Raw genomic sequence first — 25,481 nt, forward strand, 5'->3', positions numbered from 1 at the left:
TCCAGCCCCCCATCTTTGCCTTCATAGATATGGTCCCCAAACACTTATTGATTGGATACCTGCAATAACTACCCAAATAGTCCCCTTTAAAATAAATCTCTTCCTTATCGTGGCACAAAAAAATTCTCTTGCTTAAAATCCATCGATGTCCCCCTATTACTTAGAGAATAACATACATAATAGTAGTCAGATGTTAGCTGCGCTGTGTGGCCTGAGTTACATGCCTCTCTTACATGGGGTTCTAAAGCAATCTGCATTTCTGCATGTTAGCCTGAGTTATAATTGTCTGGCTTTGCCCTTGAACTCTGAGCTCACTGAAAGCAGAGAATGAAGTGCTGTTTATCTCACATACTTGGCATATAGCAGGTATTTGTTAAATATCATGTAATAAAACACCAATTCTTCCATGAAGACTGTCCTGTTTACCATCAATTGAATTATTATTTTCCCGATTATGAACCCCTTTCTCATGGGAGGTACAGTATGAAGTACAATATGTTTGAGTGAGCTTGTTGGGGGGGGGTCAGTGGGGAAGGGTGATTTTAATCTCCTTGAGAGCAAGGTTCAGTGTGAAAGCAAAATAAGAATACCTGAACTGGAAGTCCAGTTTCATCCTGGGGTCTTCTGGTAGGAGGAATCATTGAATCTGAGCTTATTTCCTAGTCTACTGAGTGAGGAGAATTAATTCCTCTCCTGCCTAAATTGAAGGAATGGTTTAAAGTTTAAGTTAGATAATATAGAGAGAAATGCTGGGGAAAATATAAATCATGAAATAACTGTGTTAATCACAGAAATTCAACCATAGGGATTTTGTAGTCTCTGCAATACACAATTCAGGAATTTTCACAAGTCCATCATTAATACTTGTTGGACAAATACGTGATCTGAACCAAATGGATAACGAAGATATAAAAGAGCTTCCTATGATGAAATTTCATTTCCATTGGTACTGGGGTAATCATGTCAAGACAGTATTTTTCATCCTTCACTATAATACTGCAAACTAACTGGTGTTCATGTAAAATTACCCATGAAACTTTGTCTCTTAATTCTCACAATAGGTAAACATACAAACACCATGATCATTAGTATAAGAAGATAATTCTTGGAACATCTGTGAAATTTTATTATTTTAAGCGTTTAAAATATATTTGATACTGGAGTATTTGCACAGAGAGGTGAAGTCACTAATCTTAAAAAATAAATGGTGCAGGATGCACTTGGACAGCTAAATGAACGAGGCGAACTTCTTTGTCTTGGACATACGTCCAATAATACATTTTGCACGTGAAAATGCCCTCAGGTGTTCTCACAGTCTCAAATGTCTTCTTTATATAATTCGATGGAGTTCTTCATGCTTGGAAACTTATCATAAACAACAAGTATTCCTTCAAAAAAGGTAATTGTAACAGATGGCACATGGACATTAGCTTTCCATGTTAAAAAACAAAACAAAACTACAGTTTCCTTTCTTCGTGGAAAATCTAAGTAAATACAATAGTCTATTCTCACAATGAGGTGGAGTAAAACTATATACTTTTCACTAATGAGATTATTTTAAATTTCACAAATCTATGTGGGCACCTTCTTTTACTGTCAATGGACAGGAAGGATCTCCCACTCTGGTGCTGGCAGTTAGCACCTCTGACAAAACTCTCATCTCTTCAAAAGCATTTACTCCTGCTCCTGCTCCTCAGACACCAGCACAATTCCCAGTGAAGACATTCACTATATAGCTATCGAATACAACACTAAATGATTTAAAGAAAATGTGAAGAATAATACACAGACACCACAATGACATTTTCTATAAATTGCCTCACTGATGATTTTTCCTATAGCCCTGCCACAAACCTTTACTATGATAAATTCCTTCTCTTTTGCATATATTGTGATCCCATTTTTCATATAAATATTAAATGTGATGCAGCATCATCACTCAGTAGTAGAAGACTATGAAGCTGTAATAATAGATTTTTTTTCTTTCCCTCTAACAAACATTTATCCTTCCTGACCTTCCTGTTATGTTTGCTGAGTGAGGTGAAATGTCATAAGTTTATTGCTGTTGCCCATATTATATGCAGCTTTAGAAAATCAATAACATTTATTCTGGCTTCATTCATCATTGGGGATAGCAAGCAATGGTAGTACTGGCAGTAATAGGCAATAACTCTCATGTGAATTTTAATGATGGGTTTTGGACACATAAACGAAAGAGAATTACCTCTGTTTATAGAAGATGCTATTTCACAAAAGATAGACCCATTCTTCATTCCTTGGACATGTATTTCCTCCTCATAAATTCGCAGAGTTCTACTCTCTGCAAATTCTTGCTCAGCTTATGCTCTATGTAAATTCTGGGCACTGCATGACCTGATGTGATTTGAATGTTGTGGATAAAGAATGCCAGGCTGAATGTCTCGAGGCCTGGCATCTAATCCCACTTGTGACACAGCCAGCTGTATGCTTCTGGCAAATTGCAGCTTCAAAGGTCTCAGTGCCCTCAGAGGTCCCATTGAGCTCAAACTTGGGCCTGTATGGCCAAACATCAAAGAGAAAAATTATACAAAATGTCAGGTAGTGCATATTTATTATTCATCGCAAACTTAGCTCCTATAAAACTGAATGTGAGATATGATAATTTTTTGCAGATTAAATTCTACTATTCTCTGCAAGTTTTATTAGTTTTCTTTTTATTCTTCCTTCTTTTTATTTTTCTTCTCCTTTCCATTTATCCTGTTTCTTCCTTCAATTTTTTGCTTTTCTACTTCACATCTATCTCTACCTTTTGCCTACCAGAGATACCCGAGGCTCCATAGCCACTCTTGGTCTTTTTTTTTTTTTTTTTATAATTTTTTTTAATTTATTTATGACAGTCACAGAGAGAGAGAGAGAGAGGCAGAGACACAGGCAGAGTGAGAAACAGGCTCCATGCACCGGGAGCCTGACGTGGGATTCGATCCCCGGTCTCCAGGATCGCGCCCTGAGTCAAAGGCAGGCGCCAAACCGCTGCGCCACCCAGGGATCCCGCCACTCTTGGTCTTGATGCCACAGAAATGTCACGTCTCTTATTTTTTGTAATTATAATGTATAAAATTGAAGGACTATGCTTTTGCCAAATATAGATTTAACGATATTTCAGTACAAAAAAAAAATTTCAGCTTTTGCGATGTCTTTTTTTTTTTTTTAATTTTAAAAAATTTTCAAATAACTAGAAGGCTTTACTACTTAAAAGGATTTTCTTTTAGGTGAGATCCAAAAAAAGGAAAAGATAGAACTTTATTGTTTTCCTTGTCTGGATGCTCTCAAATTAGATCTGATAACTCTCTTTCTTTTGGATGGTTCAAAGTGTTTCTGAAGCTCTCACAGGACTCTCTTGCTCATCCATTTGTTGGCAAGTGAGAGGGTTTCTACTTATATGCCTCAGCATTTATATGTTAACTCATAAAGGTTTATTAAACGAAGAAAAATTTTTTGAATATCATATAACAAGCAATTATGTAAATGTACTAAGAAATGCTCTGGGCCATTAGCCTACATTCCTAAATTGCTAAGTAACTGGAGGAATTAACTTTAGCACAATAGACTCATTCACACTTGATGCATTGGTTCTGATGCCCTAATGTTTGTTAATGGAACATGGTGCTTTGCTCGAACATTGTCCAGAGGTTTTGCTTCATTGTTATACCCACTTCAGTAAGAGGGGCAAGTACAGAACTAACGGTGTGAAAAGAGTTTCCCCAAGAAAATATCAGTAATTTATTTATGTTTTGGCCCTTAATTTATCTTAATAACATAAATAAAACATTTATAACTCAGAAATAATAGGAATAAACTCTTACCAAATTTAAACAAGTATACTCATTAAAAGGCTGTAATTCCCCTTTACTCCCTACTTTTCCCAGAAGCAACTCCTATTAACAACCATTTGGCATGTATACTTCCACAGCTGCGGTTCTAGTTAGAGTTGATTTTGTTCGTTTGTTTCTGATTGTTATGTTTTTAATTAATGAGAGCACAGAATAGTCCCATAACTCACTCTGACATTTAATAAAGAAATTACCATGCTGATACAGACTTAGTTCATTCTTTTAAACTATTCCCTAGTTTTCCCTGGTTTGGGTACATCATAATTTCATCACCCTAACTAGGATATTTAGATTGTCAGGAATTTTTGCTACCACAAGCAAGGCAGCAGCAACCACTTCTGCATCTTCATCTTTGTGCACCCGTGCTAACATGTTTGCAGGACAGATGATTAAAAATGGCATTGCCAACAGCATTTTTTCAGTGAACTAGAACAAATAATACTAAAATGTGTATTGGCTATTCAACTCTGAATAGCCAAAGTAATCCTGAGAAAGTATAACAAAGCTAAAGGTGGTAAGATATACTACAAAGCTGTAATAATCAAAAAAGTATGGCACTGGCACAAAATAGATCCATAGATCCATAGATCCATAGATCAATGGAACAGAATAGAGAGCCTGTGAATAAACCAACACTTGCATGGTCAATTAATCTATAACAAAGGATGCAAGAATATACAAAGGAAAAGGCAGTCTCTTCAATAAATGGTGCTGGGAAAATTGGTCAGCTACATGCAAAAGAATGAAAATGGATCTCTTTCTTACACCATACACAAAAATCGCTCAAAATGGATTAAAGACCTAAATGTGAGACAAGAAATCATAAATATCCTACAAGAAAACATAGGCATTAATTTCTCTGACATTGGACTTAGCAACATTTTTCTAAATATGCCTCTTCAGGCAAGCAAAACAAAGACAAAAATAAGCTATCAGAACCACACCAAAATAAAGAGCTTCTGCACAGCGAAGAAAACAATCAACAAAATGAAATGGCAACCTACTGAATAGGAGAAGGTATTTGCAAATGATATATCTGATGATATAATACAAAATACAACATACAAAAAGAACTTATATGGCTCCACACCAAAAAAACAAAAACAAAACAAAACAAAATGAAACAAAACAAAAAACCCAAAAAACAAACTCAATAATCCAATTATAAATGTGCAGAGGACCTGAGGGAACTTTTCCAAAGAAGACTTACAGACGGCCAGCAGATATATGGAAAGATCCTTAACATCGCTAATCATCTGGGAAATGCAAATCAAAGCCACAATAAGATAACCCTTATACCTGTCAGAATGGCTAGCATCAAAAAGATAAGAAAAAAGTGCTATCGAAAATGCAGAGAAAAAGGAGCCCTTGTGAGAATGTAAATTGGTGGTGGAGCCACATGGAAAATAGTACAAAGTTCCTCAAAAAATTAAAAATAGATATACCAAATGATACAGTTATTCTACTACTGGGTATTTACCCCCAAAATGGAAATACTAATTCAAAAAGATATACACACCCCTATGTTTATTACATTATTTATATCACTTATATACTTTATAACCATTATTTATGGCCAAAATATTAAAATAATCCAAGTGTCTATTAATAGATGAATGGATAAAGATGTGGCACACACACAAACACAACCACTTATACACATACACAATGGAATTTTACTCATCATAAAAAATTATGAGATCTTGCTATTTGTGACAACATGCATGGACCTAGAGGGCATTAAACTAACTGAAATAAGTCAGAGAAAGACAAATACCCTATGATTTCACGTATATGTGGAAAGTCAAAAAAGTAAAACATGAATAAATAAACCAAAAGTAGAATCAGCCATATGAATACAGGGAACAAACTGATGGTTGCCAGAGTGAAGGGAGTAAGAGGTGGGCAAAATGGGTAAAGGAGAGAAAGAGACACAGGCTTCCAGCTATGAAAGAAAAAGTCATGGCAATGTAAGGCATATCATAAGGAATATAGCCAAAGGTGTCATATTAGTGTTGCATGGTGACCGATGGTAGCTACGCTGGTGGTAAGCATAGCCTAACACATAAACTCATCAAGTCACTAAGTTGGACACCTGAAACTAATGGGATACCATGTGTCAACTATTATTCAATAAAAAAAGATAAGACAATGGAATTGCTTGAACATTATGCTGAATAAAATGTTATCAATGCCATCAAATCATCACCTAAATACAGTGTACCAGTTCACATCCCATAAACAAAAAAAAAAAAAAAAAGAAATTCTTATTTTTTGGTGTTCTTCATCAACAGCCAATAGTTCTTACCCGTTTAATTTTTTCCAATCTAGGGGATCCCTGGGTGGCGCAGCGGTTTGGCGCCTGCCTTTGGCCCAGGGCGCGATCCTGGAGACCCCGGATCGAATCCCACATCAGGCTCCCGGTGCATGGAGCCTGCTTCTCCCTCTGCCTGTGTCTCTGCCTCTCTCTCTATCTCTCTGTGACTATCATAAATTAAAAAAAAAAAAAAAAAAATTTCCAATCTACCATGTGACAATAGCAATTCTATGCTGTTTTAAAAATGACAATTTAGGGATGCCTGGGTGGCTCAGTGGTTGAGCATTTGCCTTCGGTTCAGGGCATGATCCCGGAGTCCAGGGATCAAGTCCCACATCGGGCTCCCTGCATGGAGCCTGCTTCTCCCTCTGCCTATGTCTCTGCCTCTCTCTCTGTGTGTCTTTCATGAATGAATAAATAAAATCTTATAAAAAAAATTAAAATGACAATTTAGGTTTTGTACCCTTGTGATAGAAGAGTTTTTCAAGTATGATTCTTTTAAAACTCATATATACATGGGACCTGATATTATACATTTTACAGATTTAAAAAACTTGAAAAAAAGATGATTTTCTGAGGTAATATCTCTAGAAAATGATACAGTCAGAGTCAAATCCAAGCAGTTGGGACTCCAGATCTTGCCTTTAAACCATTAAAGAAAAAGCTAGACATTGACAGCATTGTAATTGCAAGGTAGCTGTGATGTCATGAGAAAAGCAATGGAAGGACAGGTCTTGAAACGGGTCCCAGTCCAGATTTTGCCACTGACCAGCTAGCTGTGTGTGTTTGTATGAATCTCTTCACACCCCTCTGGTAAACAGAAAAATGTGGATTTCCATCATTAATGAGAAAGTGCACCTATTTTTATATATTTAACTTTTAATGGTCTATTCCTATATTTTGCATATTTTTTTTACTATCAGGTTACTGCCTAAATTTTGATACATTTAATTGTCTTTATATGTAAAGATCGTATTTTTTCTCTTTCCCTTTGGTCTTGTATTTTGTTTATAATGATACTTGTTGGGGTGCCTGGGTGGCTCAACCAATTAAGCTGCTGACTCGGTTTCAGCTCAGGTCATGAGATCAGGGTCATGAGATCATGAGACTGGGCCCTGCGTAGGACTCCATGCTGAGTGTGGAGTCTGCTTGGGATCATTTCCCTTCCCCTTTGTCACTTTCCCAACTCTTGAGTGCACTCTTTCTCTTTCTCTATCAAATAAATAAATAAAATATTTTTTAAAATAATGATATTTATAACCAAATATTCAGTCTTTTCCTTGACAATGCCTAGATTTTGTGTCTAGTGTAATAAGGATATCCATCCTAAGTTTTTTTTTTTTTTTAAATTATGTTTGATTTAATGATTATTGTTGTCATAACTAATTCTCTTAATACTAACATTTGGATGTTATGCAAAGTAGACTGACTTTGTTTCTACATGGATATTCAGTATTCCAATTCCTTTAATTTAATTTTATTGATTTCCCCCTCAATTTTATTTTATTTTACTTATTTTTTAATTTTTAAAAATATTTAATTTATTTATTTATGATAGACATACGCAGACAGAGAGGCAGAGACATAGGCAGAGGGAGAAGCAGGTTCCCTGCAGGAAGTCTGATGCCGGACTAAATCCTAGGACCCTGGGATTACAACCTGAGCCAAAGGCTCAGGCTCAACCACAGAGCCACCCAGATGCCCTGATTTCCTCTCAATTTTAAAATGGTACCTTTATCATATCCAAGTTCTCTTTTGCGCTTAGGTCTATATCTCAAGAAGGAAACAAGTATTTTATTTATTCCTCCTTTTAAAAATAATCATTTCCAATAGCTTTCAGTGTAATTTTGCAAAGCTTTCCTACCTACTGATTTACATTTCTCTCTTCCAGATTTTGGTTAGGGTTGGATCGAAACACATTAATTGGCAGAGATTAACATTTACAACATCATTAGCTAGATAGCCAATATGTATTGACAGAACTGGTTTATGGTTTATGAATTTTTATTCACACCTTGCATACTTCTAAGTTTATCCCTAGATACTTTGTAGCTTTATTACCATTGTTGTCAGAATTTTTTTCTTTATATTTCTATATTAGATATTGCCACTAGATAAGAAAGCTATCTGCTTTAAAATACTTTTATTTCCCTGATGATGAGTGATGTTGAGCATCTTTTCATATGTCTGCTGGTCATCTGTATGTCTTCTTTGGAAAAATGTTTATTTATTTCTTCTACCCATGGTGAAAGGGGGATAGGTGAAATAGATGATGGGTATTAAGGGGGGCACTTGTTGTGATGAGCACTGAGTATTGTATGTAAGTGAAGAATCACTATACCTGAAACTAATATTATACTGTAGGTTAACTAACTGGAATTTAAATTTCAAAAAAATACACTTTTATAACTAATGATATTATTGAACTCTTTTATCAGTTCTATGAAATTTGGGGTTGATTCTCTAAGATTTTTCTATGTAGAAAGTCATTATTTTTGTAAGAATATTGGCCAACTCACCTTTGGACCATTCTACCATGAGATATCATTTCTCCTTATTTTTGTATTTCTGTTACATGTCTAAAATTAATAATAAATTGAAAAGTATACACCATTATCTGGTTTCCATGCCATGAAAATCGAGTGGCAATTTGAATAATCATCTGATACACTTGATCAATGTATAAAATTCAATTCTTTTATACAATTCATAATTCTTTCTTTCCCGTACTACACTGGCTTTTAAAAGCCCACATATTGTATGAATAATTCTTCCAACTTTCCACTCAGTTTACTATGCAGTCCACACAGAATGAAAAAATATGGGAGAAAACATAACACAAGTTATATAAATCAATATTTAGTCATTATCAATATGATTCCAAAATTATTCATACCCTACTCCCAGCATACCATAGGTGCAACAAGGCAAAGGAAAAGTTAATTAACCAAGCAATAATACTCCATTAGTAAGAGCCAGAAGATAGAGAAAAACTATTCAGGGTGATGAAAGCAAGTGGACAATGAATGAGCAGCTGAAAAAGAGGCATTCAGGAAAGACAGCACAAAAGTTCAGTGTAAATTACTATTGTAATAACTAATTTCTCTGAAAACAAAGCCGGAAAAATAGAAATGGGTAGAAGACAGCCAATTGCAAGGAAAAATATAAATATTATATATATATCTTATACTTAACGTGATTTCAGCTGCATAGGATTACTGAAAACAGGCACATATGAATTCAGTTAAAGCCATCATTTCAAAGATATCTCAATGAATGGATGCCTTGTTCTAGAGAGCACATGTAATTTTGTACATAAATCAGAGTAAATGGGAGATTTGACAATTTTAAGGTGGCTAAATGAAATGCAAATGGCAAAACATAAACCAGAAACAAAAATCTATACTGGAGTCCGAACCCCTTGGTTTGGTTGCCTGCCTTTCTCAGAGGCCCTAGATAGTTGCCAGGTCCCTAACAAATTCTGCTGTGAAAACAAACCATGTGGGGAGGACCTTAACTTCTAAAATAATGTTTTAAAGAATCAAAAAGTCTTTTCTGATTTTTTTAAATGTTAAGAATAATGTTCTGGTCATACCCAGCAAGGATAACAATGAATCTTTTATTAATGGGAACAATATAAAGTAAGTCTTAGCATGGAAGTGTGGAAGACTAAGGCATAATTTCTGGATTAATATATGCACTAAATGGCTGGTCTGCTCCTTCCAGGGTAACATAGTAGACAGCAGTAGTGTAACCAGCCAAGGATGTACTTTTAGGAACACTAATCTTGCAAAGTGCCCAAAAATATTAATGAGGAAGGGAGAGACCTATATATGTGTGTGGGTGAGTATAACTTTCTTTTCTCTTTTTTTGAGTATAATTTTCTTTTATGCAGCATATTTTATGCTCTCAAAGAATTTTCAGCAACACTAGAACAAATGCAATTTGACAGGACTTTACCAAATTATTTGTGAAGTTATATAGTGGGTTTTTTTTATAACATAAAATTTCCCTTTGAGTAAATTGTTATACTATGGTGTATATTACTGTTGTATCATTGTAGAACCAGAACCCATGCTTTACTGGACTGCAATAAAAACAAACAAACAAACAAACAAAAAAGCCTTGGAAATGGGTACAATGAGACTGATCTCTACATGACCATTATTCTTTGAAGTAATAACCAACACTTAGATAAAATATTATGTGCCAGAAACTCTTCTTAGGCCTTACATATAGCAAGTCATTTAATCCGCCCAAAAACTGGCATACAGAGAGACTGTTTCCCAAGCTCACGCAGTTAGTTAAAGTAGAGCTAGAATTTGAACCCAGATAGTCTGGAACTAACTAGAAATGTAACACAAGAAAAACAGGGAAACATACTACAATAGATGAGAAAATGAATTCCAAAGTAATGATGTGGTGATAGATATCTTAAGTCAAACAGGTATTAAGGAAAATTATCTCTCCAGCCTTTTTTTAAAAAATAATAAATTTATTTTTTATTGGTGTTCAATTTGCCAACATACAGAATAACACCCAGTGCTCATCCCATCAAGTGCCCCCCTCAGTGCCCGTCACCCATTCACCCCCACCCCCCGCCCTCCTCCCCTTCCACCACCCCTAGTTCGTTTCTCAGAGTTAGGAGTCTTTATGTTCTGTTTCCCTTTCTGATATTTCCTAGCCATTTCTTCTCCCTTCCCTTCTATTCCCTTTCACTATTATTTATATTCCCCAAATGAATGAGAACATATAATGTTTGTCCTTCTCCGATTGACTTATTTCACTAATATATATTCTCAATGTATGGACCTCTAGAGTGTGTGCGTGTACTTGCATGTTACCCTATGAAAGACATCCAAATAGGTTAAATAACGCAGCTAGAAATTTTATTTATAGATATTTATAATTTGTATATTCTATCTTTACTATAATTTTTCTGCTAACAAGTCACAAGAAAATGACCTTGAGGTAACAAACTAAGTGAAGATAAATATATAGGAACTTAGTCACGTAACCAGGGCTTCTTAAAAATCTTTGATTTCAATAACTGATATATTGTTTTCTTATCTGTGTATCTACATCCATCACAAAATGAAATGGAGCATGGCAGAAATCTGCCTAATATAATCACCATAACTATATCAATTAATTAAGCAAAGTTTTATGAATTTGATATCTCTAAACAATTGTAACAAGTGGATTAATTTTCATAAATAGAACATAGCACCCTGGGGGCACTGACTTTACTTTCAGCAATGCTCAGGTACTAAAACCTAAGGCATTTTTTTTATTATATATGCACTTATTTATGTCCATGTTGTCTGGAAAGGTTTTTTTAAAAAAATTAATTAATTTTCTTTTTTTACATTTTAAAATTTAAATTCAATCTGCCAACATGTTCTGGAAAGTTTTTAAGGAACATATTTAAATTAGATCTTTTAATATGGAAGCAACCCAAGTGTTCATCAATTAATGAATGGATAAAGAAGATGTAGCACACATATATACAATGGAATATTATTCAGCCTTAAAAGAGAATGAAATCTTGCCATTTGCAATAACATGGATGGATCTAGAGTATAGTGCTAAGCGAAATAAGTCAGTCAGAGAAAGACAAATACCATGATTTCACTCATATGTGGAATTTAAGAAACAAAACAAATGAGGAAAGGAAAAAACAGAGAAAGAGAGAGGTAAATCAAGAAACAGACTCACCAATAAGAACAACGGATGGGGGTACCTGAGTGGTACGTTAAGCCTCTGACTTAGGCTCAGATCATGATCTTACAGTCCTGGGATCCATCCTCAGATCAGGCTTCCCACTCAGAGGGGAGTCAGCTTTTTTCTCTCCCTCTCTCTTTACCCCTCCCCCAGCTCGTGCATGCTCTCTCTCTCTTTCAAATAAATAAAATCTTTAAAAAAAACCAAAAAACAAAAAGCTAATCATTACCAGAGGGAAAATGGGCGGAAGGCATCAGTTTGACAGGTGATGGGGATTAAGGAGTGCCTTGGATGTTATATGGGAGTGTTGAACCACTATATTGGACACTTGAAACTAACATTACACTGTATGTTAACTAACTGGAATTAAAATTAAAACTAAAAATTAATTAATTAATTATATCTTTAAAAAAAGCCCACATTCAGGGAGACCATTTTTCTTCAAGCAGAAGATTCATGACCAGACTAATATAATTCTAAATCAAATCTTCTCTGCCTTCTCAGTTTTGATCAAACCAGAGTTCCAATTTACTTTTTGCCACTTCACACCTGGGTTAGCAATGAAGCAGTAGAAAAAGGTCAAGGTCAAAAATAAATAAATATTTTATTAGGGGTAGATAACTTTTCCTTATTTCACCCTAAAATTTTACTTGTGTTTCTGCTCAACATTCTAGTTGTCATTGCAACATACCCCCAATATCTAATCAAAATTAAAAGACACATAATTACTTAAAACATCCAAAAAGTTATATGGGATAAAGAAATCTAAGGAAACATGAAAAAATACTAAATGTAGAGCCTTCTCATTCAACAAAATGTTTGTAATCTCAATGGTATTTGTCTTGTTTTAAAAATAAGATAAAATTATCTATTTAATGAGAAAAAAATTAACCCAATGTCCCCAAATTTTTGAAGAGATCTTATAAAATATGTAAGATATAAGCAAGATAATCTTTTTCCATTAAGGAAACATGTATCATAGAAAAAATAGTATTTAACTGGAGCCAGACCACACAATATGCATTACAGCTTTCGATGATTCACTTAACTTTTTTAAGGACTTGGTGGTCATAACTGTAAAATGCTGGGGCACACTGACACAGAGATGTACAGTGGAAGTCAGACAACAACTATAGGGCCACATCTTTATAAACTGAATGTAGGAAAAAAATTTCTTAAGCAACACACAAGCAAAAATGATAAAGGGAAATATTATAAACTCAACTGCTTTAAAAGTTTTTATAAAAATGTATATGAAAAACACCACAAAGAAAATAAAGGCAGGAGCACCTGGATAATACAGTTGGTTGAGTGTCCGACTCTTGGTTTAGGTTCAGGTCGTGATCTCAGGGTTGTGAGATCAAGCCCCACACTGGGCTCTGCGCTCATAAGGAGTTTGCTTAAGATTCTTTCCTTCTGCCTCTCTCCTCACTACATACACACACTCTCTCTCTCTTTCTCCAAAATAAATCTTTAAAAAAAGAAAACGAAAAAGAAGGCAAGCCGTAACATTGGCCAAGGTATTTGCCACCAAGATAAGTGAAAGTGAATAAATAAAAATCTCGATATGTAACTAAGAAACAAATAACTAAGAAAAAGAAAAGTAGCCCAATATAACCCAATATAAAATTAAGAATGACATGAATAAATATTGCATTAAGAAAGGGACATAGGGAATGCCTGGGTGGCTCAGTGGTTGTGCATCTGCCTTTGGCTCAGGCCGTAATCCGGAGTCCTAGGATCCAGTCCTGCATTGGGCTTCCTGCAGGCAGCCTGCTTCTCCCTCTGCCTATGTCTCTGCCTCTCTTTCTCTCTGTGTTTCTCATGAATAAATGAAATCTTAAAAAAAAAAAAAAAGGACATAGGAGACATACACAAAAATTTAAAAATGCTCAACCACACTGAAAATCAAGCAATCTTCATTAAGACAAAGTGAGTTAACTTGATGTATCCATAAATTGGCAAAAGTGACAAGTCGCATGACACCAAGAAATGATAAAATATAAAAAACAGAACCGACACAGTAGTCATACATACGTGCATTGATATAATCACTTTAAACAATAATTGGGCAAGGTTCTGTACATTGAAGAAATACACACCAGCAGTAATCTCTTTTTTAGGCATTTGCCCTGGAACATGCACACCAGGGGACGTATAAAATATTTGTCTACTTTGTTTGTATCACCAGAACAATGAACACATCCTTCAAAACATCACCACATACTGTGGTGAACCCAATAGATTACCACACAGCAGTGAGAATGAATAGCTTCATTTTTTAATTTCATTATTTCCATCTAGAACTACAAATATAAAAAACCAAGTGTGAGAGAATGAAAAAAAAAACAAGTTACAAGGATGGCTCATTTGCTTACATAAAGCTAAAAGAAACTATGCTCTTTTTAAAAAGCAAATGTATGAGTGGTAAAAATATAATGAAATTTATAGAAATGAGAAACATCAAATTTGAGACAGCGACAGTGAGGGCATATAGCAGTGGAGGAGGCTCAAGGATTTCAACCTTATTAGTGATGTTTTATTTCCTTTGTGGGGTGTTGTGTATAGGGATGTCTGCTGTAATAGGCTGTATAATTTTTAATACATCTGATATACTTAGTAACATGACTTAAATGAATAATGATGCTTTGGAGATCGGGACTTATAAAAAACCTGGTTAAGGTCGCCAAGGATCAGATGTGAAACAGAAAACACATCTTATCAAATGTAAATCCACCAAAGTCGATGCAGAGAGAGCTTAACGTCATTTGCAGTGTCCTAATTAGTGGTGTCTTTTTTTTTTTTTTTCTCTCTGTTCTCAATAAAGTAACAACCAAGCTATGTTAAGAAATAAATACTGACTGGTTAATTAAGTGCGCTAGCTGGCCCAGTTCTCCTTCTCACACAATATCAAATTCTCTCAAACCTGAGCTTCAGAAGATTCATAATTATGTCTTGTCAAGTGACTTCTGGGTCACTCCACTTACAAACACTTAAGCTGATAAATGTCGAGGTGTTTTTGTGTTACAGAAATCCGAGACCCACTTTTACGCAGAAATCTCTATGCTTTTCATTAAATATAAATGTGTTATACTGATGCTACAATATTAAAAACTCTCCAGTATCATCCAAGAATGAATATTTATTATAAAAAAAAAAAACAGGTTAGGGGCACGGGGTTGGCTCAGTGGTTGAGCATCTGCCTTTGGCTCGGGTTCTGATCCTGGGGTCCTGGGATCGAGTCCCACATCAGGCTCCCCATAGGGAGCCTGCTTCTCCTTCTGCCTATGTCTCTGCCTCTCTCTCTGTCTCTCATGAATAAATAAGAAACTCTTAAAAAAAAAAAGAAACTAGGTTATTAATTATTAATTAATGACAACTCTAAACCTTCACCTTTGGAAAAGGATTTCATATCTCTTTGATTTCATGTCTCCTTTCAGTATCTCTTTGACCTTACACTACAATCGCAGGGTAATAATATAAATCTTATTATCTCTATTTTACAGGTAAAGATTTGACTGGTTTTCCATAAAAATACTGATGTGAGTGTTTTAATTTACTTCAAAAAGCATATTCATTTCTAATAACTTTTAAAATCAAAGGTCAAAGGAACTAATATGAGGTTAAATTAGCTAAATGTAAATTAGCAAAATCTGTGAAATGAAAGTCACAAAATAAGGAAATATTAGAAAACAGAAAATAGCATTAAAGACATTAGGCAGTTTTATTTCCACATACAATCAAACTGGCAAAGACATAATAGACACACTTCCTGCACATATAATGCCAGTGATTCACATGGAATTTTGCACCAAAGAAATTGCTTTTGCTCATTAAGAGTTATTTTAACTTAGCTTAATTGGCATTTATAGTTCCCATATTATAAATAACTTAATGCTTAGACAATAGCACATTCATCATAATTTCCTTTATGGGTATTTTTCATATTCACTCTGAGCCTAACATTTCAGGCCTCAGATTATTTAGGGAGATTTGCCTCTGCTCGTAGAAAGACAGAACCATTTTTCCCTCAACCATGACTTTACACAGGTCTGCAAAGTCTGACGGGGCCAAACTTAATTTTGCTATCATCACTACCTTATGCATAAACAAAATTAAGTCAAAACAGCATTCCGTTTGAGGGGCTCCTCACAACAACTTGGAGGCGATTCTGGGATTTTCGGAGAGTTCTTTATATGGAAAGTAGGTGGTCTAGATTGTAGAAACTTTAATGGCTTAAACTTCTACTCTTCACAATGAAAAATCTAAATATTTTTTAAAACCTTGACTTTTCTTAGGTATTTCCCTGACATATATTTAAAGTTATAAAAGAGAAGATTTATAAATGTATAAAGCAAACTAGAAATGAATAAAGTATTTGACCCAGTTTGTTTCTTAACCTTTTTTGTGAAATTGGTCCATTCTCTTTTCAGTTTCAATTCATATGTATTTTCTGGACCCCAGTCCAGGTAGTGCTTAAACCTGAGTGTTGTTCTAACAGGCCTATGAGGGGATGTTAATTGTGATACCTTGTTTGGGATTTTTGTAAAGTTTCAGTAACATATTTTGTGGAAGAAGCACCACCTACTCCAAAAGCAAAAGTAGTGCTAGTAAAATGGTACAGAATAAAGAAAGGCATATCCTCCTCATCCCCACCTCCTGGCCCAAAAGACAAACTCCTGCTACCTAATTTCATCTTTTCAATTTGTCTTTTTGTAATTAGCTTGGACTGAAATGTACAGAGGCAGTTCAAAATGAATTTTCTATGAAAATAAACAGGCTGAGAAGGCTACTCAACCACAAATATGTAGAATGTCTCATCAAAAAGGAAAGACAGACCCAAGTATCCAAAAGGCAGAGCCAATGACAACAGAGAACAATGAATTAAGGAAGCTTCCACGAAGCAGGATGACCCAGGAAAGAACATTCCATACCCCTAGAGCATATGCCAGCTAAATTTCAGCAATGCTTTGGACCAATAACTTTTTTGTACCTTTTGTTCATCCAATTATTGAGTTATGGAGATTTTCCTGTTCCTCTCAAAATGTATGTAAGGTGTGTATATAGAGGAGGAAAAGGAAGAAAATACAAGTTATCTTTTTAGTTGCCAATTCCCTGGGTAAAGAAGATCTCCACCCAAAGAGCTTCTCTACATATTAATCTGATGTAGATGATAAGATGATGGCCTTGGAGCTTGATGCCATGATTGGATGAGACTGAGGGTTTTAGAAGGGAGGTGAATGTATTTTGCACATGAAGCACTGGAGCCAGAGGGCAGACTGTTATGCCAATGGATCTAAATACATCATGCCTCCTGTTACTTACGCTCATGTGTCACTCGGACATGGCATATGACTTGCTTTGATCAGTAGGCTATGAGCAAAGGTGATGCAAGCACCTGTACACTGAGGTTTGCCCTCTTAGAACACTGGTCCAAGACTGTGAAGTGTAGCCTCATTGAAATAGGACTTCTACAGAACGTTTACAAAATTATGTTACTTTTGAAAATAATACTAAAAAAAAAAAAAAAAAAAACTGTTGTGGGGTCTGTGCAGAAGAGGTAAGGTCAGAAGAGATGGCACAAACACCGAAGCCCAAGGAATGGCTTCGCTTGTGCACACAGGACCAAGGTGGCCAAGTCCCAAGATGGCCAGGTTCCCAGGTCATCTTGTTGATTTTCAGGGTTGCTGTGGTTGGTTTGTCAGTTTCCCTTTTATAATTACCAGGACGGAATACCAGTGGCCCCAGCCAATTACAGTGGTGCTGGGTCTGCTCTGTGGCCTCAACAATGTAGGGGACTCCTCCCACCTCCAGGACCTGGTCTCAGCCCCACCATCTCCTTCCTAAAGCTGATCATGTCTCACCTCAAGTAGGGGTGCCCTCAGCAGTGGCAGAGATGGGACTGGAGTGGGGGGTACAGAGGCCGTTGGGCCAGAAAACTCTGTCAATACTCTTGTTTGGTTCATGGCATAAATTCTTGTCCTCTTTTTAAAGAATCTAAGTATTTTAAACACACACACATACATGCAGAGATCCAGTCATCCCAATCATTCCTCCTGAGCTCACTGACAGAATGCATACTCCTAGGTGAACCTGGGCAAGATGAGGTGAAGAAACTCCATGCCCACCTATACAATCGTGAAAACAAAACAGTTGCTGTTTTAGGCCATTGATTTTTTTTTTTAGAGACATGGTATATGCAGCAATATATAATTGGCACAAACATCTCTTCCTTATAACTGCTATTTATTGTTGAATATTTTCCAAGATATACAAAAATTTTCCTGAGGTTGTTTCTTTGGGCACCTTTCTAATTACTTTTTTTTTTTTTCTGTTTTCATTCTAAGGATTTCAGAAAGCTCTCTTTTTCTTAGATTCCTCAATTCACAAGCTTTATAGTTTTTTGATATCTTAATAATAAGAGCACTTATCTTCCAAATACTTCATTACTTATAAGCACGGCCATATCTTCAGCCAAACAACAATCCAAATATTCTATTTATTTATGTGCTCAACAGTTTTTAAGAATGAAGGAGATCATTTCAACAACAAACAATGGATCAATGTTTTAAGCCACCAGAAGACCTCTCGAGATGTCTAATCTAAATACATTGGTAATTTGATGTAACATAAGAGAACATTTTAGGGTAAAACAAACTTGGATTAAAAAGGATTAAACCTCTGGGTGGCTCAGAGGTTTAGCTCCTGCCTTTAGCGCAGGGCATGATCCTGGGGTCTCAGGATCCAGTCCCACATGGGACTTCCTGTGTGGAGCCTGCTTCTCCCTCTGCCTGTGTCTCCGCCTCTCTATCTCTGTATCTCTCATGAATAAATAAATAAAATATTTTTTTTTAAAAAAGGCAAGTTTGAAAAGAAAAAAAAAATGGTCGTCAGGCTCTCTGCATGGAGCCTGCTTCTCCCTCTGCCTGTGTCTCTGCCTCTGCCTCTCTCTCTCTCTGCATCTCTATGAATAAATAAATAAAAAATCTTAAAAAAAAAAGAAAAAAAAATGGTAACCATGTATGGTAATGGATATTAACTAGACATTGTGGCGATCATTTTGCAATGAAAACAAATATTTAAATATTATGTTGTACATCTGAAATTAAAATGCTGTTATATGTCAACTATTCCTCAATTTAAAAAAAGATCTTATTAAAAAATTTACATACAATAAAACGTATGTGCTTTTCTCAAACTGAATATAAGATGTAGAATTTTCAGATGAAGCTTTGAGTCTCATAATTTCTAAATAAACTTAAATTTAACTAAGCCAGAAAAAAAAAAGCCAGCTTTGGCATTTACTAACACAGTAAATTTTAATTATCTCACGTATAAACAGTGAAAACTCTAAGGACTCAATAGCAAGATGTTACTACTATTATTCTCATTATGAGTTCATTTGATTTCTTTAAGTCATCCAATATTATTTTAGAAATGTAATTGAACAAAAAATGTCTTTATGTGTTGTTATGAATCTAAGTACGAAGAGTAATAAAAAGCTTTTAAAATAAAAACGCACTGATTGGCCTATCATGTTTTGAAAATTTGAATTTTCCTTAATCTACATGTGCTTAATTTGCAAATAACGAAATTAAGACCTCCAAAAAGCATTCCCTCTAGTACCAAAAAGCAGTTTTTGAAGTACCAGAACATAGGAACCTGCTAGTGTTCACCAGTTATAAAATGCCTATGTGCCTATATTCTAGTATGTTTAGGTCTCATTAAAATTAATCAAATACCTCCTTTTCTAAAGTGATAGAGTTTGTTAGTGCTTGAAAATAAAAATATTGCATGGAAATGAATGGCTTGGTTTTAAAGTGTATACTCTAAAAGAAAAATAAATTGCAATTCCTATGACATACAATGTTCTTTCAACCCACCAAAAGAATTACCAGTCTTTCCATATCCCCATGCATCCAACTCTCTGTCTTCACTACACACTAACTCCTATTCACACTCCAAGATGAACCTTAATAGTTTCACTCCCCATCTGAACTCTCTCCTGACATCTGATCTGAGTCCCAAGGTCCCTGGCACTGTCCCAGCACTTTGTGCTACCCTTGACTGTAAGGGTGTCACAGTCTAATAATCAGTTTACTTGAATGTTTTCCTGGCCAGATTACGAGTTGGAGTCAAGGAGTATATATTTCATTTTTTTTCATCTCCAATTCTTAACATAAGAAATGGCCTAGAACAGTGGTCTGAAGAGGTTTAAAAATCTTGAATAGAATAATGAGCAAATAAATGCCACTTAGGTTATCTTAATAACAAGGAAAAACATGACCCAATCTCTGACACATTTTAAATCTTCAAAAATTTTTTAACACAAACTGAGCCCCTTGAATTGCATGCCAAAGAGAAACCTGAAAGCATAGCTGTGGAGGCTGCCGGGTGGTGTGTTCTCAGTATGAGCCAGTACCTTGAAGCTAATGGCATATTGCCTTTTGGAGCACCAAAACTTCCAGGTGTCTCTAAGAGACTCATTACATGGAACGCGTGCCAAGTTCCTGAAAATGCACAAGGCAAAAGAAGCATAGAAGCACTTGAAATAGTTTACACCTAAGTAAGTAAAAATATTTCTTCACAGGGGAAAAAAAGAACTTGTGTGAAACCATTATCGTCATTATCATCATCATCATCACCATCATCGTCAACAGGAGTTAAATCTAAGTCTGACAGATAATCGGCTCACTTAGTCTCCTGGACCAGATAAAGCTCTGATTCTCATTCAGGAAACCCAATATTATACATTAATTTAAGTTATACACATTAAAGGAGCATTATTTGAACTAATTATGGAAAGGGTTTGTACTTATAAGAGGAATTTTATCAAAATCATTTTAAATAAAGCTTCTTAAGAAGCTATCTTTAATGGGAAAAGTCAGATCTTAATATAAAGAAGTTCTGAATTATATAAGATAGAAAAATATGGACTAAATTAAAAAGAATTGGGATGGGCCCAGTTTTCAAGATCTTTTTGTATGAGCTCCAAAGAAAGCTCCAAAAGTATATCATGCATTATCCATCTTAATAGAAAAGGTACCTATATTACATAAAAGTTGTAGATGCCAAAAATAAATTTCTACATAACTGAAATTATAAACATTTAAATTTGTATTTCAAAATACTTATATCTATAAATATATTTCAGAAAATGGAAGGTGAATTCATGATTTGCTATCTGAAGGATAATATACTTATTAAATACTGAAACACCTGGACTCATATAAATCTGTTAAGAAATTAAAAAATTGAAATTTCATGGCATGCCTCTGAAGATGCTCCAGTAATGATGATAATGAGTAGTTCAGGCTAGACACCAGTCCAGGGTTATATATCACTTCAGCTGTTTCATTGACTATGAGATCTTGGCCAGGTTACTTAAACTTTTAGGTCATAAGTTTTCTAATTTATAAAAAGAGTGGTTGTTACAGATAATTTCTTACTTCCTTCAAATTCTAATATTCAAATTAAATTACTGTGTTTTAGAACTGTCTTTAGAAGCTAGCAAAGGTGAAACTTTAATGAACAGTTACTGTAACCTCTGTCTACCTTAGATCATAGTTACAACATACAGATACGTTTGTGCTTCATCTTTTCCTTTCTTCCAAGTGGGGAACCTAATTTAGGGCTGTCTTCCTTGATTCTAACAATGCTTCTATTTACATACTTTTTCTTTCATCCACTTTCCCATGTGGCATCAGATGAGATAAGAGTATTGATTCAATCAGAAGTGATGAGAGAATAGAATCACACTAATTGAACATCCATACCCCCCAGTATCATCACTACACTAAAGCCTACATTACATATGTGTATATGTGTGTATATACACATACATACCTGCATAGGTACATATGTGATGGGTAGGGGTTCACATGGAATATTTCTACTCCTCTAATGCTCTCCAACCCATACCTACATACCTACATACCTACATTTCTACCTACATACCTACATTTTCTTAATTGAGAAAGAGAAAAGACCTACTTATATGGCTATTAACATGGATTTCTTTATTTCTTTATTTTTTTAAAAGATTTTCTTTATTAATTTATTTGAGAGAGAGCAAGAGAGAGAGAGAGAGAGAGAAGAGAGTACACAAGCAGAGGGAGGGGCAGAGGGAAAAGCAAACTCCCTGATCCCAGAACCCTGGAATCATGACCTGAGCTTAAGGTAGACGCTTAACCAACTGAGCCATCCAGGTGCCCCTTTGCCTTGGTTTTAAATTCTTTTCATCTTTTCTAATTCTTTCACAACTAATTCTTAAGAAATGAAAACTATACTCTAGAAAAAATCAGACCCTGGATTCAAACCTGAGTAATAATGCAAGTGGAATAAAATTTAATTAACGACTAAATGACTAAATACTAAATATGATCTAGTGGAGTAAAACTTGATTACTCATAAAACAAATTATACTTTTTTTTTTTTAAGAAAGAAACTTTCCTGGAGTATTAGCGCTGTCCCCTAGTAGTTTAAATAGAAAAATTGTGGGGCACCCAGGTGGCTCAGGGTTGAGCATCTACCTTTGGCTCAGCTCATGATCCTGGGGTCCTGGGATCAAGTCCCACATTGGGCTCCCCACAGAGAGTCTGCTTCTCCCTCTGCCTATGTCTGCCTCTCTTTCTCTGTCTCTCATGAATAAATAAATAAAATCTTTTAAAAAAATAGAAATATTGAGTTCAGTTTAAAATTGCTTTGGGTTTTATTTAAAATTCCATTTCAACAAAACCAGTACTACAGTAACTTGGCATAATAGTAAGACAGAGACATCAAGTTCTTTACTTATGTTAATACATCTATTTTAATATTTCATAAAACTACTATAAGTTAGATCTTTTATTTTCACTATGAAGGAATTAAGACATAGCTAGATGAAGTAATCTGCCCAAAGACACACATCTACTAATCCACAAAACTAAGATTCTAATATAGGCAGTGGGCCTCCTTATTTCAGTAATATTTTATACTATTTTTATACTATTAACTTCTAAGACATGAAAATATATGAGATTGCAATCCCATACCAGAAAGACCACAGTTCTCCTCAGGCCATATGTAATTTGTTATCTGAGAATCACATGGAAGAACAATTTTGTGAAATCATGTGAAGCCAAAATGCCAAATAGTCACTGTAACCTTGAATAATTCAAAGACTACAAAAGACCTATCTCTTTCATGAATCCCCTTTAATCTATTTGTATTTTCACATTGTCTCACCTCTTTGGTTAATAGTTCATTAATTTAAAACAGATTGTTTAAAGTGGTATTTCTTTTGATTTTCCCTAAACTCTTTCTTTGGGTTTCAAGGATGTGCTCTAATTGTAATATTATGAAATTTGGTGAAAAAGTTCATGTTTATTCTCTCCCAAGTTTTAGAAACTTTGATCATTTCTCCTTTCAACACTTTGACTTTCCATACAAAGAATTCCTTTATACGCATTAGATAAAATATTCAAGAGTTGAGACAGTTTCAATTTCAAAGTCCTAAAATTTCAAAGGAATCCAGAAACTTGTTATTCAGCCATGTCAAGAAGAATTTTAAAGAAAGAGTTTCTAAAGTTAAAAAGTTCTGATTTGGAGATAGTCTTAACTCTCATAAATGCCCCTGGAAAAAAATCCCAAGGACAAATGCACTATGTCCATTTCTTAAAAGCTCTAGAAAGAAAAAGCACCCTCACCACTCATATATTGCCCAAGTCAGGGGCATCTTCATATCTTAAAATTGTAGCATACAAGACTTAAAATGTTATTAATATTAATTAGAATGGTATGAATAACAGCAGGAAATGATAGGTCTTTGATGACAAAATGCTTGTAATAATCTCTTCCAGGATTAGTGATGCTGTTTTTCCAGAATTCTCACACTTTAAGACTTTAAAAATTAAAAAAATATTTTTAGCACAAAACTAGTATCCTCTTTCTCCTAGATTTTTCAAATGTTTCTTTATTTTTTTAACTGATTCCTTCTCTTCAAGTCTCTCAATTTAAAAAACAGAACAAAACAAAGCCACAAAGGTAAAAACAAAAAGAACTTTACTCAACATCTCAGACTCCTCCACTCTCACTTCTCTCCTACAGTCAAAACATCTTCAAACAAGTTCATGGCCCACGTACCATCTCCAGCTGCTCATTTCCAATCCTTCATTAGCATGCCCCAAAGGGTCTATGAAACTTCACCAAACTCAGGTCCCCAAGTGTCCTGTTGCTCCTTCCCACAAACCTGCTGACCACCCTTTCCTCCTGATCTCTCAGTATTCCAGAGAGATCCTTATAACCTGTTTGAAACTGCTCTTACTTGACATAAGCATTTTTCCCCGCCTCCTTAAATGCTTCTTCTCTAACCTCTGACCTTTCTTCTAACCATTAAATGTTGATACTCCTTAGATTGTGTCCTAAGCATACTTTTCTTTTCAAACCACATTCTCCCTTTAGATACCTGCATTCACAATCATACCTTCAATTATGCCTGTGGAGATAACTGCAGAATTTCTATCTACAATCTAGCTCTTATTCCTATATCCCGACCATATCCTCAATTGCCTTCTAGACAACTTTAGTTGGATGTTTCATAGGACTTTAAGTTCAATAAATGATTCTAAAGCTGAGTTCATCATTCTTCTTTCAGAACCTTTTCTTCCACTGTGAGCTAATTCAAAAAATAACAATCTTAATTTGTTCAAGACAGAAAGCATATCCTTATTTTCTTCTACTTCATCCTCCACATCAAATCTACCTTGAATTGAATCTACCTATTCGCAAGACAATAACCATGTCTTGTCAAATAGGCCTTCTAAATATCATCCAATTCTGACTTTCCTTCATGCCTACCTACCTTCCTAGTCCAACTCACCATTATTATTATCTTAGAGCTTCACCCCATTCTCCATGTTATAGCCACAGTGATCTTATTCATAATTTAATTCTGAATTATGTATAAATTTCCCTGATTAAAGTAGTTTAAGGTCTTCCTACCACAGGTATTACAGATTCCCAAATCCTTATGAGTCCTTGTGTGATTTAGCCATTGATTTATACATAAAAGTCTCTTTCTTATTTTCTATGTTCTAGTCTGTGATGGGCGACAGCTGACCACAACATTTTCCTTGGTCACTCTTCTCATAAAAGATGTAAGTATACTCCTCCTCTTGAATATGAACATGCTCTATGGCTGTTTAGCCAACAGAATACAGAAGTACTATTGTACAAGTTCCTGACCTAGTCCTAAAAAAGACTGGCAACATTTGTTTCCTCCCCCTTGAAACATTCATTCTTGGGACACCCTTTGGAATGCAGTCATTATGCAGTTAGAAGCTGTCACAAGGGGCACCAGTCAACACACAGCATCAACTGCCAGTCATAAAAATAAGCCATCTTAGGTTTTCTAGATGCATGAAGCCCAGCTGAATTTATATGGGGAAGAAGAACTGCCCAGCTGATACCAGTCAACCAACAAAATCATATGAGATAATGAAATAATTGTTTGAAGCCACCACATTTTGGGCTGGTTGGCAAAACAACAGAGAATTATAGGAACAACATCTATATTTTACCTTACCTAGATC

At 35.1% G+C, this 25,481-nt stretch overlaps 1 protein-coding gene across 3 annotated transcripts in view; it reads right to left on the minus strand.

Annotated features, from left to right (window-relative positions):
- Nucleotides 1–25,481, minus strand: part of GRIA2 (glutamate ionotropic receptor AMPA type subunit 2) — a 152,486-nt gene that overhangs the window by 83,764 nt on the left and 43,241 nt on the right. The gene's annotated exons all lie outside the window — the stretch shown is intronic.

Source organism: Vulpes lagopus, chromosome 23 (assembly GCF_018345385.1).
Source record: "Vulpes lagopus strain Blue_001 chromosome 23, ASM1834538v1, whole genome shotgun sequence".
NCBI classification, from domain to species: Eukaryota; Metazoa; Chordata; class Mammalia; order Carnivora; family Canidae; genus Vulpes; species Vulpes lagopus.